We start from the raw sequence: 16,925 nt of genomic DNA, 5'->3' as shown, positions 1-16,925 counted from the left end.
CTTTGCAAGCCAACATCAGACATGTTTTAGGTTCTTAAGGCTCTAAAACCGACACAACAGAAATTCAGATCAGATAGGGGTGAGGCTCATGTCAGTATTGATTTACCATTTTTTCCAGCCTGGGCTAATATGTAATAGAAATAAGGGAGCCTGGCAGGAAAAAAAGGAAAGTTGAAAATTTCTGTGTATTTTTACAGTGTGTACATGTTCATAAAATGATGTGACAATTAGTACCTATTTATACTACACAAAAATTTTGGATCTTTTTCAGTCTGTGATGTAGAATCTGGGAACTTAGAGAAATTGTAATGGATTTCTGAAGGGGCTGAGACTGGAAATGCTGAGCCCTAAGTAGTAGCTATTAAGAGGTGAGCACATTGACCTCCCTTTATCTGTCAAGTCTGCTCCTAGGTTTCGAGTTTTAGAGATCTACCATTATATAAAGATGGAAAATAGAACTACAGAGTTTAGAAAATGGAGTATTACATACAAAGTATGAGCTGAAGTGAGGGTGAGAAAAGTTGTGAGACATACAGTGGATAACAAGAAGAAAAAATGGAGAACTGCTGAAATAAACTCTAATTTCATTCTATCCTCTGCCCTACAATCTGTTCCTGGTGTTTCTTCCAGAAATACTTGTGAATATATCTTGTTTATTTTTAAAACTGCTTTTTTGGAGAAGGTCACATCTGGAACAGTGGTTCTCAGCCCCAGCTGTTTAGACTTGTTTGGGAAAAGTAATAAATATCAGCACTTGAGCCCACCCTCTAAACAATCAGAATCTCTTTTAAGTAGTGATCGAGCATTTGTGGTTTTCACATATATTTTAGAATCAGGTGATTCTGATGCTCAGAAGGTTGGGAACTATGGTCTTGTCCAATCTCATTTTGCAGGTAGAAAAAACTGAGGCCCAGAGAAGGAGAGATCCCAAGCTCAGGGTGATGATATTAATGAAGTAATAACAGAGTTCAGGCTTCCTGACTTCTAGTCTAGTGCCCTTTCCATTAGATCCTGATAAAGAAAGCATATGAGATCGAGTGACTTAGCTATAAGTCTGTGAGATGTCCCAATTGTTAAATAATCTCTCTTCATTCTTCATATGCCTCCAGCCATAAAGAGAAAGACTGATAAGGTTGGAGAATGATATATCTCTATCAACTGCAAAGATCATTTTTCTTTACCCTCAATATCATAAGTTCTGACCCTGAATGTGAAAAAACAGGAGGTCACTATACATAGTATGATTTGAGAACCATTACAGGGTGACATCATTCCTAAACATCCCTCTTGCTTACCTGCCACAGTGCCTGAAATTTATAATAGTAATCATTTTTCTGAGTTAGAGCAGTCTTGCCAGAATGTCAATTATATAGAGAAGAATAGATCATGGGCTATTAACACACATGCTGTCACCTGGGAAAGAAGCAGAAAGAGCTCCAAAAAACTGAGCTCAGGGTAAAGGCATATTAATGAATGATGAGAGAGGAGGAAAACCAAGAATATAGGATAATTCCCCAGTGAGAGCCCTTGGTTGTAGCAGTGCCAAAGGCTACAATTTCCTTTTACAAAATGGCACTCAGATGCTTGCCATGCATATATTTGATAATATAAATATATTTATTAGCAATATAATTAAAAGAGTACTGGCCTGGGACACAGAAGACCTGAGTTCTATTAGTAATCCAGAGTGGTCTGGGGGAGAACCCCTTTTTCCCTTCTATTTCCCATAAGTCAAATGTGAAAATTAAATGAGATGATATCAAAGATCCTAGTTTGTGCTAAATCTTTAATTCCCATAGTGAATCAGTTCAATAGCATTGGTGTCTAGTGTAGATATGGCACAAACTAATTCTTCTATTCCTCCTCACTTCCACTGTAGCTGGTAATATTAAAACATCCAAGAAGTCCTTGGCCTAGTAAGAACTCAAGCAGTTAGATAGAACTGTCATACTTTGAAGAGGGACATAAAGAAACAACCTATGGTCAGAAAAAGTCCTTCAAAGTAATTTAAAGAGAAGGAAGTGGGAGTAACAACAGGGAGATGGCTAAATAAGATGAAGTGTATATATTAATATATATAATGGATTGTTATTCTCCATAAAAAGAATGAAACCTTGTGATTTGCAACAACATGGATGGACATAGAGGATATCATGCTAAGTGAAATAAGTCAGACAGAGGAAGACAAATACTGTATGATTTCACTTATATGTGGAATTTAAACAAAACAAATGAAAACAATAAAACAGAAACAGAGCCACAGATACAGAGAACAAACAAGTAGCGGCCAAGGGAAGGGGAGTGGGGTGAAAAAAGAAACAGATGAGGAAGATGAAGAGGTAGAGACTTCCAGAAGCAAAATAAGTGAGTCACAGGTATGAAATGTACAGTGTGGAGAATACTGTTGTTGTTTATCAGTCGCTGGGTTTCCCTGATAGCTCAGTTGTTAAAGAAACCACCTGCAATGCAGGAGACCCCGGTTGGATTCCTGGGTCAGGAAGATCCGCTGGAGAAGGGATAGACTACCCACTTCAGTAATCTTGGGCTTCCCTTGTGGCTCAGCTGGTAAAGAATCCACCTGCAATGCAAGAGACCTGAGTTCGATCCCTGAGTTGGGAAGATCCCCTGGAGAAGGGAAAGGCTACCCACTCCAGTATTCTGGCCTGAGTCACAAAAAGTCAGACATGACTGAGGAACTTTCACTTTTCACTTTCAGTTATCAGTTCCTAAGTGGAATCCAACTCTTTGTGACTCCGTGGAGTGCAGCACACCAGTTTCCTCTGTCCTCCATTATCTTCCAGAGTTTGGATATCTATTCAAGTCTGAGGTGGTATCTCATTGTGGTTTTGATTTGCGTTATCCTGATGATTAGTGATGCTGAGCATCTTTCTTGTGCCTGTGAGACATCAGTATGTCTTCTTGGGAAAAATATCTATTCAGTTCCTCTGTTCATTTTTTAATTGGGTTGTTTGTTTTTTGTATATTGAGTTGTATTTATTCTTTATAATTTTTTGGATATCAATCCCTTATGGAACACATTGTTAACAAATATTTTGCCAGTTCAGTAGGTTTCCTTTTTATTTTGCTGGAGATTTTTTTCACCACGCAAAAGCTTTTAATTTTGATGTAGTCCAATTTGTTTATTTTTACTTTTATTGCCCTTGACTTGGGAGACATATCCAAAAAATAGTGACAAAACCTGTGTAAGAGAACTTATTGCCTATGTTTTCTTCTAGGAGTGCTATGGTTTTGAGTCTTACATTTAAGTCTTTAACTCATTTTCAGTTTATTCTTTCACATAGTCTAAGAAAATGGTCTAGTTTCATTCTTTTGCAGGTAGCTGTCCAGTTTTCCCAACACCATGTACTAAAGAGGCTGTCTTTTTCTCATAGTGTATTCCTGCCCCTTTTGTTGTAGATTAATTGACTACATGAGTGTTGGTTTATTTCTGGACTCTCTATTCTGTTCCATTAATCTCTTGTGTCTGTCCTTTTGCCAGTACCATGCTGGTTTGTTTGTTTGTTTGTTTTTAAATTTGTGCTGTTTCTTTGAGGTTCTTAGTTTGTTTGTGTTTGTTTGTTTTTAATTGCAGGATAATTTCTTTACAATACTGTGTTGTTTTCTGCTATACATCATCATGAATCAGACACAGATATACATATGTCCTCTCCCTCTTGAACATCTCTCCCACCTCCTACCCATCCCACCCCTCTGGGTTGTCTCAGAGCCCCAGTTTGAGTTCCCTGAGTCATACAGCAAATTTCCATTGGCTATCTATTTCACACATAGCAGTATATATGTTTCCATGCTACTATCTCCATTTGGCCCACCCTCTCCCCCCACTATATTCATAAGTCTGTTCTCTATGTCTGTGTCTCCACTGCTGCCCTGAAAATAGGTTCATTGGTACCATATTTCTAGATTCCATATATTTGTGTTAATATATGATATTTGTTTTTCTATTTCTGACTTACTTCACTCTATATAATAGGTTCTAGGTTCATCCATCTCATTAGTACTGACTCAAATGCATTCCTTTTTATGGCTGAGTAATATTACATTGTATATATGTATAACAACTATTTTATCCATTTATCCATTCATCTGCCAATGGACATCTAGGTTGCTTCCATTTCCTAGCTATTGTAAATAGTGTCACAACGAATATTGGGGTACATGTGTCTTTCAATTATGGTTTTCTCAGAGTATATGCCCAGTGGTGGGATTGCTGGTTCATATGATAGTTTTATTCCTAGTTTTTTTTGTTGTTGTTGTTGTTATTCCTAGTTTTTAAAGAAATCTCCATACTGTTCTCCAAAGTGGCTGTTTCAATTTACATTCCCACCAACAGTGCAAGAGGGTTCCATTTTCTCTACATCCTCTCTAGCATTTATTGTTTGTGGATTTTTTGGTGACGGCCATTCTGACTTGTGTGAGGTGATATCTCATTTTAGTTTTGGCTTGCATTTCTCTAATAATGAGTGATGTTGAGCATTTTTTTTTTCATGTGTTTATTAACCATCTGTATGTCTTCTTTAGAGAAATGTTTATTTAGGTCTTTTGCCCACTTTTTTTGTTGGGTTGTTTATTTTTCTGGTATTCAATTGCATTCGTAGTTTTGATTATTCATGTTTTGATTATTGTGGCATTGTAGTATATGGTTTCAGATCTGGGAGTATAAAACCTCCAGTTTTGTTCTTTCTCAAGATTGCTTTGGCTATCCAGAGTCTTTTATGGTTCCATAAAAATTTTAGGATTATTTGTTCTAGTTTTGTGGAAATACTATTGGTATTTTGAAACAAATTGCATCAAATCCATAGATTGCTTTGATTAGTATGGACATTTTAACGATATTGATTCTTCCAAACCATGAACATAGTATATCTTTCCATTTATTTGTGACTTCTTCAATTTCTTTCCTCAATTTATTATAGTTTTCAGAGTATAGGTCTTTCAGCCTCTTGATAAATTTATTCCTGTGTATTTTATTCTTTTTGATACAATAGTGAATGTGATAGTTTTATTTATTTCTCTTTCTAGTAGTTAATTATTAGTGTATAGAAATGTAACAGATTTCTGTGATTAATTTTCTTTTTTTGTGATTAATTTTCTATCCTGCAACTTTAATGAATTCATTTTTAAGTTCCAATAGTATTTTGATCTTAAGGGTTTTTGGTGAATAATATCACATCATCTGCAAATAGTGACAGTTTCAGTTCCTTTCCAACTTAGACTCCTTTACTTCTTTTTCTTCTCTAACTGCTGTGGCTAGGACTTCCAATACTATGATGAATAAAAGTGGCAAGAGTGGGCATCCTTGTCTTGTTCTTTTTTGTTTTGGTTTTAATTTTATTTACTTTTTATTAAAAGATAATTGCTTTACAAAATTTTGTTGTTTTCTGTCAAACCTAAACATGAATCAGCCAGAGATATACATATATCCCCTCCTTTTTGAACCTCCCTCCCATCTCCCGCCCCATTGCACCCCTCTAGATTGATACTGAGCCCCTGTTTCAGTTTCCTGAGCCATATAGCAAATTCACATTGGCTATCTGTTTTACATATGGTAATCCGACCAGTCCACCCTAAAGGAGATCAGTCCTGGGGATGACAGAGGATGGGATGGTTGGATGGCATCATTGACTCAATGGACATGGGTTTGGATGGACTCTGGGAGTTGGTGATGGACAGGGAGACCTGGGGTCGCAATGAGTTGGACACAACTGAGCAACTGAACTGAACTGAACTGAAAGTAAGTTTCCATGTTACTCTTTCCATACATCTCTTGCTCTCCTCCCCTCTCCCCAAGTCCATATGACTCTTCTCTATGTCTGTTTCTCCACTGCTGCCCTGTAAATAAATTCTTCAGTACCATTTATTTAGATTCCTTATATGTGTGTTAGAATATGATATTTATCTTTCTCTTTCTGACTCACTTTACTCTGTATAATAGGTCCTAGATTCATCCACTTCATTAGAACTGAAATGCGTTCCTTTTCATGGCTGAGTAATATTCCATTGTGTATACGTACTATGACTTCCTTATCCGCTCATCTGTTGATGGACATCTAGGTTGTCTCCAAGTTCTAGCTATTGTAAATAGTGCTGCAGTGAACAATGGGATACATGAGTCTTTTTTGATTTTGGTTTCCTCAGGGTATATGCCTAGGAAGGGATTGCTGGGTGGGTCATATGGTGGTTTTATTTCCTAGTTTTTAAAGAATCTCCATACCTTCTTCTCTAGTGGTTCTTTAAATTTACATTCCCACCAACAATGCAAGAGCATTTCCTTTCCTCCACACTCTCTCTAGCATTTATTTTTTGTAGACTTTTTCATGATAGGCATTCTGACCAGTGTGAGGTGATATCTCATTGTAGTTTTGATTTGCATTTCTCTAGTAATGAGCGATGCTGGGCATCTTTTCATGTGTTTGTTAGCCATCTGTATGTCTTCTTTGGAGAAATGTCTGTTTAGGTCTTTTTCTCACCTTTTGATTGGGTTGTTTGTTTTTCTAACATTGAGTTGTATGAACTGTTTGTATATTTTGGAAATTAATCCTTTGTCAGTTGTTTCATTTGCTATTATTTTCTCCATTCTGAGGGTTGTCTTTTCACCTTGCTTATAGTTCCTTTGCTGTGCAAAAACTTTTAAGTTTAACCAGGTCCCACTTGTTTACTTTTGTTTTTATTTCCATTACTCTAGGAGGTGGGTCATACAGGATCTTGCTTTGATTTATGTCTTTGAATGTTCTGCCTATGTTTTCCTCTAAGAGTTTTACAGTGTCTGGTCTTACATTTAGGTCTTTAATCCATTTTGAGTTTATCTTTGTGTATGGTGTTAGAAAGTGTTCTAATTTCATTCTCTTACATGTAGCTGTCCAGTTTTCCCAGCACCATTTATTGAAGAGGCTGTCTGCCCCATTGAATATTCTGGCTTTCTTTGTCAAAAATAAGGTACCCATAGGTACATGGGTTTATTTATGGGCTTTCTATCTTGTTCCATTTGTCGATATTTCTGTTTTTGTGCGAGTACTGTACTATCTTGATGACTGTAGCTTTGTAGTATAATCTGAAGTCAGGGAGGTTGATTCCTACAGCTCCATTCTTCTTTCTCAACACTGCTTTGTCTATTCGGGGTCTTTTGTGTTTCCATATGAATTGTGAAATTTTTGTTCTAGTTCTGTGAAAATGCCTTTGGTAATTTGATAGGGATCACATTGAATCTGTAGATTGCATTTGGTAGTATAGTCATTTTCACAATATTGATTATTCCTACCCAGGAACATAGAATATCTCTCCATCTGCTTATGTCATCTTTGATTTCTTTCATTAGTGTCTTATAATTTTCTGTATACAGTTCTTTTGTCTCCTTCAGTAAGTTTATTCTTAGATATTTAATTCTTTTTGTTGCAATGGTGAATGGGATCGATTCCTCGCTTTCTCTCTCTGAGTTTTCATTGTTAGTGTATAGAAATGCAAGTGATTTCTGTATATTGATTTTGTATCCTGCAACTTTGCTAAATTCACTGATTAGCTCTAGTAATTTTCCGATACTATCGTTAGGGTTTTCTATGTACAGTATCATGTCATCTGCAAACAGTGAGAGCTTTACTTCTTTTCCCATCTGGATTCCTTTTATTTCTTTTTCTTCTCTGATTCCTGTGGCTAGGACTTCCAAAAAACTATGTTGAATAATAGTGACAAAAGTGGACACCCTTGTCTTGTTCCTGATCTTAGGGAGAATGCTTTCAGTCTTTTACCATTGAGAATAATATTTGCTGTAGCCTTATCATATATGGTCTTTAGTATGTTGAGGTAGGTTCTTCTATGCCCATTTTTTGAAGAGTTTTAATCATAAATGAGTGCTGAATTTTGTCAAAGGTTTTTTCTGCATCTATTGAGACGATCATATGGTTTTTATCTTTCAATTTGTTAATATGGTGTACCACATTAATTGATTTGCATATACTGAAGGATGTGTGCATCCCTGGAATAAACCCAATTTGATCATGGTGGATGAGCTTTTTGATGTGTTGCTGAATTCTGTTAGCTAAAATTTTGTTGAGGATTTTTGCATCTATGTTCATCACTGATATTGGCCTGTAGTTTTCTTTTTTTGTGTTGTCTTTGGTTTTGGTATCACGGTGATGTTTGCCTTGTAGAATGAGTTTGGAAGTGTTCCTTCCTCTGCCATTTTTGGAAAGAATTTTAGATGGATAGGAATTAGTTCTTCTCTAAATGTTTGACAGAATTCTCCTGTGAAGCCATCTGGTCCTGGACTTTTGTTTTTTGGGAGATTTTTGATCACAGCTTCAATTTCAATGCTTGTAATTGGGTTGTTCATAATTTCAATTTCTTCCTGGTTCAGTCTTGAAAGATCAAACTTTTCTAAGAATCTGTCCAATTCTTCCAGGTTATTCATTTTATTGCCATATAGTTGGTCATAATAATCTCTTACAATCCTTTGTATTTCTGCATTGTCTGTTGTAACTTCTTTTTCATTTCTAATTTTGTTGATTTGTTTCTTATCTCTTTTTTTCTTGATGAGTCTGAATTAAGGTATGTCAATTTTGTTTATCTTCTCAAAGAACCAGATTTTAGTTTTATTAATCTTTGCTACTGTTTCTTTCATTTCTTTTTCAATTATTTCTGCTCAGAACTTTATGATTTCTTTCCTTCTACTAATTTTAGGATTTCTTTGTTCTTCTTTTTCCAGTTGTTTTAGATGTAAAGTTAGGTTGTCTATTCAAGGTTTTTCTTGTTTCTTGAGGTAGGATTGTATTGCTATAAACTTCCCTCTTAGAATTGCTTTTGCTGCATCCCATAGGTTTTGAGTTGTCATGTTTTCATTGTCATTTGTTTCCAGAATTTTTTTTAATTTCCCTTTTGCTTTCTTCAGTAACCTGTTGGTTATTTAGAAATGTATTGTTTAATATCCATGTGTTTGTGTTTCTTAGTTTTTTTTCCTTGTAATTGATATCTAGTCTCATAGCTTTGTGGTCAGAGAAGATGCTTGATATGGTTTCCATTTTCTTAAATTTACTGAAGTTTGATTTGGGTCCCAAGATGTGGTCTATCCTGGAGAATGTTCCATGTGCACCTGAGAAGAAGGTGTATTCTTCTGCATTTGGATGGAATGTCCTGAAGATATCAATGAGATCCATCTCATCTAATGTATCACTTAAGACTTGTGTTTCCTTATTAATTTTCTGTTTTGATGATCTGTCCGTTGGTGTGAGTGGGGTGTTAAAGTCTCCTACTATTATTGTGTTACTGTCAATTTCTCCTTTTATGTCTGTTAGTGTTAGTCTTATGTATTGAGGTACTCCTATGTTGGGTGCATAGATATTTACAATTGTTATGTCTTCCTCTTGGATTGATCCCTTGATCATTATGTAGTGTCCTTCCTTATCTCTTGTAATATTCTTTAAGGTCTATTTTGTCTGATATGAGGATTGCTACTCCAGCTTTCTTTTGCTTCCCATTTGTGTGGAATATATTTTTCCAACCTTTCACATTCAGTCTATATGTCTCTTTAGGTCAGAAGTGGGTTTCTTGTAGACAACATATATATGGGTCTTGTTTCTGAATCCATTCAGCAAGTCTGTGTCTTTTGGTTAGAGCATTTAATCCATTTACATTTAAAGTAATTATTGATATATATGTTCCTATTGCCATTTTCTAATTGTTTGGGTTTGATTTTGTAGATCTTCTTTCTTCTCTTGTATTCCTTGACTACATAAGTCCTTTTAACATTTGTTGTAAAGCTGGTTCAGTGCTGCTGAATTCTGTTAACTTTTGCTTGTGTGAAAAGCTTTTTATTTCTCCATCAATTTTTGAATGAGATCCTTGCCAGGTACAGTAATCTTGGTTGTAAACTTTTCCCTTTTAGTACTTTAAATATATCCTGCCATTCCCTTCTGGCCTGCAGAGTTTTTGCTGAAAGATCAGCTATGAAGCATATGGGGTTTCCCTTTTATGTTACTTGTTGCTTCTCCCTTGCTGCTTTTAATATTCTGTCTGTCTTTAGTCTTTGTTAGTTTGATTAGTTTGTGTCTTGGTGTGTTTCTCCTTGGGTTTATCCTGTATGGAACTCTGTGCCTTATGGACTTGATTGACTACTTCCTTTTCCACGTTGAGAAAATTTTCAACTGTGATCTCTTCAAAAATTTTCTCAAACCCTTTCTTTTTCTCTTCTTCTTCTGGGACCCCTAAAATTCAAATGTTGATACATTTGATATTTTCTCAGAGGTCTCTGAGACTATCCTCAGTTTTTTTTTCATTTTTTTTTACTTTATTCTGCTCTTCAAAAGTTATTTCCACCATTTTGTCTTCCAGCTCCCTGATTCATTCCTCTGCTTCAGATATTCTGCTATTGATTCCTTCTAGAGTATTATTAATTTCAGTAATTGTGTTGTTTGTCTCTGTATGTTTATTCTTTAATTCTTCTAGGTCTTTGTTAATTGATTCTTGCATTTTCTCCATTCTATTTTCAAGGTTTTTGAACATCTTTCCTATCATTATTCTGAATTCTTTTTCAGGTAGTTTGCCTATTTCCTCTTCATTTATTTGGACTTCTGTGTTTCTAGCTTGTTCCTTCATTTGTGTAGTAATTCTCTGCCTTTTCAACATTTTTTTTTTACCTTATTGTGTTTGAGGTCTCCTTTTCCCAGGATTCAAAGAAGGTTGAATTCTTTCTTCCTTTCGGTTTCTGCCCTCCTAAGGTTCGTCCAGTGGTTTGTGTAAGCTTCGTATAGGGTGAGATTTGTGCTGAGTTTTTGTTTGTTTGTTTTTTATCTCATGGCAATGAGGTGGTAATCCTGTCTGCTGATGATTGGGTTTGTATTTTTGTTTTGTTTGTTTTTTAGATGAAGCATCCTGCACAGGGTGCTACTGGTAGTTGGGTGATGCTGTGTCTTGTATTCAAGTGGTTTCTTTTGTGTGAGTTCTATATGATACTCCTTAGGGTTAGTTCTCTGGTAGTCTAGGGTCTTGGAGTCAGCGCTCCCACTCCAAACGCTAAGGGCTTGCTCTCTGGTCAGGAACAAAGATTCCACAAGTGGTTTGTTATGGCATTAAGTAAAATTAAAACAAATACTCAAAAATGAAAAACCAAAGATGAACCCCAGACAAATGGCAGTTACAAAATCAGGCAAATAATAATTAAAATAATTCAGTATACATATACACCCATAAACAAAGTCAAAACAGTTCAACAAAAATAAAGCACAGTAAGTTGACCCAGCAAACAAAGGAAATCAAAAATTATATTTACCAGTTAAGAACAAAACTAACTAAAGCACAAACTGGAAGACAAACCTAAAGCAGGGTGCCAAGTGGGGAATAAAGCAATAAAAACAAAACTAACAAATATTTTGAGAGGAAAGAAAAGAAAGAATAGATATGCAAAGTTAAATATAGGTAGATGAAAAAGATTTATATACATTAAAGATTAACTGCAAGGGGAAAAGAACAGTAGGAAAAGGAAACAAAGGAATAAATGTAGAAAAACTAATAATAGGTTTTAAAAATTAAAATTAAAAAAAGATAAAAGAAAAAAATAGGAAAACTCCACAGAACTGTAATAGCCCAGCATAGAGGCAGAGGTTTATAACAACAATGAAAAAATGTGACTGAGGGAAAACATAACTCAGTGGCTTAATTAGATTTCATAGTGCCAATAAAATCAACAACTACAACAGATGTGGGGAAAAGAGGGGGATAAAAAGTCTAAAAGAATCTACAGAACAAGTCAAAACATAAGAATAATAAATGTTTTCTTGAGTCACTGCTGTAAGAGTCCTTTCCCTCACTGGGAGTCACAGTCCACCTCACCTCCCTAGGATGCCCTCCCACACTGTGCTGATGAACTCTGGACCTGCTGTGGGGGCAGCTCAGATTCTAATCTGGTCCTACTCCTGTGTGTTCGTGCCTCCAATGTCCACAGCTATCAGAATAGTGTGTTTTCATTTGTGGAAGCTCTCAGTGTCCTTTTATATATCCCATAGACACAGAGTCTGCCTAGTTGATCATGTGGATTTAATCTACAGCTTGTGGGAAGTTTTTCTATCTTTTTCCTTAGTGACACTGCCCCTGGGTTTCAATTGTGGTTTTATTTCCACCTCTGCATGTGGGTGGTTCACTGGGGTTTGCTCCTGAGGCTGCCTTGGAGGATTTGGATTTGCTCCTGTGAGGGCCAGGTGTGAAGGTGTTGCAGCTGCTTGGTTCACAGGGTTCTGGCAGCACCAGGTACTCAGGGGAGTTGGTGGCTAGGGCAGCAGGAAATATAGTGCTCTAGAAGGATATGGTGGAGAAGGCAATGACACTCCACTCCAGTACTCTTGCCTGGAAAATCCCATGGACGGAGGAGCCTGGTAGGCTGCAGTCCATGGGGTCACAAAGAGTCTGGCACCACTGCGCGACTTCACTTTCACTTTTCACTTTCATGCATTGGAGAAGGAAATGGCAACCCAGCCCAGTGTTCTTGCCTGGAGAATCCCAGGGACAGAGGAGCCTAGTGGGCTGCCGTCTATGGGGTCGCACAGAGTCAGACACGACTGAAGCACCTTAGCAGCAGCAGCAGCAGCAGCAGCAGCAGCAACAGAAGGGTATGGAAACCAGGATTGGCCAATACACTCCAGTATTCTTGCCTGGAGATTCCCCCTGACAAAGAAGCCTGGCAGGCAACAGTCTTCAGGGTCTGAAAGAGTTGGACACGACTGAAGTGACCCTGTGGACATAGACACAAGACTTTTTTTGCCTGTGGTAGCTCTGCCCCAGTGAGAGTTGAGTATGAGGGTGGTGCAGCTGCTTGGCTTGCACGGACCCTGGCAGCACCAAATGTGCAGGGACACGGACTGCCTCTGCCACAGGAGTTATGGCCCTATCAGAGTCTTTTATCGAGCCTCTTGTAGCTGGCAATCAGAAGGCCTCTTTGGCCAGTCTTTCTCCATAGCTCTGCCCATTCAGGCACTTACAAGCCTCCCTTTCCTGGGATCCTTCTCTGTTTTTCACAATGTCAGACACACAGAGGGGCCCCCCTGGCTGGGGTCCTACTCTGTAGATCAGCAGGTCAGGCACTTAAAGGGGAACCCTGGGTGGGGTCCTACTCTGTAGTTCAGTGCCTCAGGCATTTGATTGGCCAGCCTCTCTATTGTTCAGCTGCGGATGCTGGCATGTGGGGCGAGAGAGGCTATGGTGATACCTCCACCCCCTATGCATGACTCAGCAGTACTGCCTTGCTTCCATAGCTGCCTGGCTTTCCTCCACTGACATTTCCCACCACGATCTCCTCCCTTACATTCCCTCAATCCGTCTCTCTGCAGCCAACAGCAGCCCTCGCCCTGGGATTGCTCCACAATCTAAATTCCAGCTCCCTGCTGCTGCACCTTCCAGGGGACCAGCATTCCTATCTGGGGTATGTATGACTTCAGCAAGGACTGTCTGATTCTCATTCCATTTGGGCTGCCACAGACCAACTATTTCACTCTCAGCCTTAAATGTTTCTCCTCTGACTCAGACAGTTGCCCCAATGTAGGGCTCGGACCCTTGCTTCAGTTCCCCCACCTGCCGAGGGCAGGTCCAGTCTTACTAACACTCCTGTTTTTTCCCCTAGTTCCTTCATCCTACCAAGTTTTGTGTGGTGGTGTATATTATTTTCCATTGGTCAGTTACTCCTGTCCTCTCTCAGCTGGTGTTCTGCATGCACTTCTGTGTCTGAAGGTGTATTCCTGATGTGGAGAGAGATGTACTTCATGTTCACCTACTCCTCCACCATCTTGTTCTCCCTTCAGCATCCTTGTCTTCTTCTTAATCTTAGAGGAAAACCTTTCAGCTTTTCACCACTGAGTATGATGTTAGCTGTGGGTTTATTATATTTGGCCTTTATGATATTACATATCTTCTGTACCCACTTTCTTTAGAGATTTTATCATAGATGAATGTTTAGTTTTTTTACCATGTTGTGCAGCTTGCAGGATCTTAGTTCCCAGACCAGAGATTGAACCCATGGCCATGATAGTGAAAGCACTGAGTCCTAACTGGTCTGCTAGGGAAGTCCCTGATGTTCAATTTTGTGAAAAGCTTTTTCTGCACTTAGAGAGATGATCATATGGTTTTGTTTATTTTGGTTAATATGGTGTATCATGTTGACTGATTTGTGGATTTTGAACCATTCTTGCATTCCTGGGATAAATTTCACTTGATCACGGTATATAATCCATTTAATGTATTATTGAACTTGATTTGCTAATATTTTGTTGAGGATTCTTGTGTGTATGTTTATCAGGGATATTGGCCTATAAAGTTTTCTGTGTGTGGTGTCTTTGTCTAATTTTGGTATCAGGATAATACTGGCCTCAAAAAATGAGTTTGGAACCTTTCCTTCCTCCTCAATTTTTGAGAATACTTTGAGAAAGATAGGTATTGACTCTTCCTTAAATGTTTGATAGAATTCACCTGTGAAGCCATTTGGACCTGGACTTTTGTTTTTTGACAGTTCTTAGATTACTGATTTAGTTTTGTTACCAGTAATCAATCTATTTAGATTATCTATTTCTTCATGATTCATTCTTGGAATCACTGTATGTTTCTAGGAATCTATCCATTCTTCTAGATTGTCTAATTTGTGGCATATAATTTTTTGTAATATTCTTATGATTCTTTGTATTTCTGTGGTGGTTGTTGTGACTTCTGCTCATTCAGCTGTAATTTTATTTATTTGTGCTCTCTCTCTATCTGGCTAAACATTTGTTAACCATTTGTTAGTCAATTTTGTTAATTTTTGCAAAGAACCAACCCTTAGTTTTATTGATTTTTTTCTAATTTTTTAGTCTCTAGTTCATTTATTTCAAATCTGAGCTTTATTATTTCCCTCCTTCCACTAACTTTGGATTTTGTTTTTTCTTCTTTTTCTAGTTCCTGTACATGTATATTTAGATTAAGATTTTTCTTGTTTCTTGATATAGGCCTTTTACTATAAACTTATCTTTTAGAATTGCTTTTGCTGCATCCCATAGATTTTGGACAGAAGTGTCTTCATTTTCAATTTTCTAAAGTGTTTTTTTCTACTTTGATTTCTTCATTGACCTATTGATTGTTTAGTACCTTGTTGTGTAGTCTACACATTTGTGTTTCTTTCCTTGTAATTGACATCTAGTCTCATAGCATTGTGGTCAGGAAAAATGTTTGGTATGATTTCAATCTTCTTAAATTTAGACTTCTTTGTAGCCTAACATGTCCTCTTAGTGTTATTTTTACAGCCATTTCTCTTTGTTTTTTTCTATTCATTGTAGGTTTTTGGTTTGTGGTTCCTAAGAGATTCATATATATTATCTTGTAGTCATCTATTTTAAGCTGACAGCCACTTAAATTTGAAGGCATTCAAAAAACACTCTATTTTTATCCCCCAACCTGCATTTTATGTTTTTGATGACATATTTTGTCAATACATATTTTGATTTTGTGTCTCCCTTACCTAGTTATTTCAGTCATGATTGATTGTACTATGTTTTTTAACCTATATACTAGCTTTTAATTGCCTTTATCAATGAGATATTTTCTTTCATATATTTTATTTTAGTAGTGGCCTTTTTTTAACTTAAAAATGTACTTTAAATTTTCTTAAAAGGCCAGTTTTGTAGTGATGAACTCCTCTAGTTTTTGAATATTTGAGAAACTCTTTATCTGTCCTTCAATTATGAATGATTACAGCACTGAGTTGATTATTCTAGGTTGTAAGTTTTTCCTCTCAGTACTTTAAGTATATCCTGCCACTGCTCTATGGCCTGTAAATTTGTAAAGTTTCTGCTGAAAATTTTGCTGATAGTTTTATTGGGTTTCTTTTCTATGTGATTAGTTTTGTTTTTGTTTTTTTTGTTTTTTTTCCTTTGCTGCCTTTAAGATTATCTCTTTAACTTCTGCCATTTTAATTGTGATGACTTGGTGTGGATCTCTTTGGATTCATCTTTTGGGGACTCTGTGCATCCTGTACCTGGATGTCTGTTTCCTTCCCCAGGTTAGGGAAGTTTTCATCCATTATTTCTTCAAATAAGTCTTCTGTCCCTTCCTGTGTCTCTTTTCCTTCTGGGACCCATATAATGTGAATCTTAGGACACTCGATGTTGTCCCAGAGGTCCCTTAAACTATCCTCACTTTAAAAAATTCTTTTTTTTTCCTGTTCTGATTGAGTGATTTCCACTATTCTGTCTTCTTGATTACTTATCCATTCCTCTGTATCATGTAATCTGTTGTTAATTACCTCTAGAACATATTTTATTTCAGTCATTATATCCTTCAGTTCTGGTTTGTTCTTCCCTATATTTTAAAAATCTTTGTTGAAGTTCTCACTGAGTTCCTCCACTCTGCTGAGTTCAACGAGTATCTTCATGATTGTTTCTTGAACTCTTTATTATGTAAATTATTTATCTGCATTTCATTGGGTTTTTATTTTTCTGGGCTTTTATTTTGTTCCTCCATTTGGAACATATTCCTGACTCCTCATTTTGTGTGCTTTTGGTCTTTGCTTCTATGAATAGGTGAAGGAGGGCCTTGTGTGGGAGCATCCTCTGTGTAGACTTCTTGCACCTGGAAGCTTTGGCAGATTAGTAGAACTGGAGTGGGCATGAGCCAAAGGAAGTCCCTGGGGAGTGCTGAACTGAGGCAACCTTGGCAGGGTGGCTTGAGCTGAAGAGGGTTGGACTGGTAGTGTTTCCCAGAGAGTGATGTTCCTGAGACCACCTTGATGGGAAGGCTGGAACTGGAATGGGCCTGGGCCAGGGTAATTCCTTGTGGGTATGCCACATTGGGGCCACTTTGGCAAAACGGCTGGGGCTAGGGTGGGCTTAGGCTGGATGCAGTCTCAGGAAGAGTTGTAACAAGGCCTCCATGGCACAACAGCTGGAGCTGGATCAGGCACAAGCCTGGGA

The sequence above is a fragment of the Dama dama genome, chromosome X (genome assembly GCF_033118175.1).
Source record: "Dama dama isolate Ldn47 chromosome X, ASM3311817v1, whole genome shotgun sequence".
Taxonomy (NCBI): domain Eukaryota; kingdom Metazoa; phylum Chordata; class Mammalia; order Artiodactyla; family Cervidae; genus Dama; species Dama dama.
Note: the sequence above shows the minus strand (reverse complement) of the source record.